We start from the raw sequence: 292 nt of genomic DNA, 5'->3' as shown, positions 1-292 counted from the left end.
TCATCACGTCTGGGAGGGCCAACCAGCGCGCAGAGGCGTGGCCCGCAGGGCGTGAAGGCGCCAGCCCGGCCAGGACTGGATGCGGAGCGAGGGAGGCGGAGGAACTGCTCTGTTTCTTGCTTCTTAAAGTGTTAGTGCACCTGCTGAGGGAGAGCCTCAGAGGCCTGGCCAGGTGCCCCATTGACACCTAGGATTACCTTACATGCTGTTCTGACAATTCATTAATCTTCCGCACTTGTTTTGTTCTTAGGGAAACCATCAGCAACTGATTGCCGTATCCCCTCTGCAGCAG

Source organism: Pseudorca crassidens, chromosome 8 (genome assembly GCF_039906515.1).
Source record: "Pseudorca crassidens isolate mPseCra1 chromosome 8, mPseCra1.hap1, whole genome shotgun sequence".
Classification (NCBI taxonomy): domain Eukaryota; kingdom Metazoa; phylum Chordata; class Mammalia; order Artiodactyla; family Delphinidae; genus Pseudorca; species Pseudorca crassidens.
This window is presented reverse-complemented; position numbering follows the sequence as displayed.